Raw genomic sequence first — 839 nt, 5'->3', positions numbered from 1 at the left:
GCTCAACTAAAAGTGAGGAAAAACACAAAAATCAGAGTCATTCAAAGGCTACCATACCTGCGTTTTACTACTGGCCAGGAACGCCTGAGCTTTCATCAACACTTCCAGATTTACCACCTGCTAAAACTGTCGCACAGTGAAAACCTGGGCTTGGAGGCAAATAAGATGAAGTTAGAGAGAGGAATGTGATTTCAAGAGTTTTAAGACAAACACCGCTTTTTCTAAGGTGTAATGATGACACGGAAAAAGGGTTTGTTTTCTGTCCCTGCATCTCTGCTGATGGCAAAATGGGAGAAAATTTACATTCCAGGATGGAAACTCTGCGCCGAGGGCAGTCCTGGCTGACACACGCTGCCCCAGGACAGGTCCTTCTCGCCGAGGGTCTGTTTTACCACCAAAAATGTGAGAGGGAAAGTTTGTTTTACCACCAAGAACGTGACAGGGAGAGAAGCCTTGAGGGTCCACGCATCCAGGGACTGAGGTAATTCTCTCCATGCTAAAGTGCAGCATTTGAGCTGAGAAACACATAAAACCCAACATCTCAAAAATATTCAGATCTTGTAGAAAACAAAAATTGCAGAAATCAGGGATTTTATGGCCCCTGGGTGAAGACCGCAGGCACCTCTGAAGCGGTGCTGACAGGGCTGTGCCTGGCTGTAGGGTGAGGGGAAGGACAGGGGCCTCCCTGCCCTGTTGATACTCAAAAAAAAAAAAAAAAAGAACGGAAAAAAGAAATTTTAAAAAGGAAAGAAAGGTTTGGGTTGGGGTTTTTTCCCCTCCTAAAGGAAGACCCCAGACCCAGGGACACCCCGAGGCGGTGCTGCCGGCAGGGCCCCGCC

The sequence above is a fragment of the Charadrius vociferus genome, unplaced genomic scaffold, assembly GCF_000708025.1.
Source record: "Charadrius vociferus isolate BGI_N301 unplaced genomic scaffold, ASM70802v2 scaffold838, whole genome shotgun sequence".
Lineage (NCBI taxonomy): Eukaryota > Metazoa > Chordata > Aves > Charadriiformes > Charadriidae > Charadrius > Charadrius vociferus.
This window is presented reverse-complemented; position numbering follows the sequence as displayed.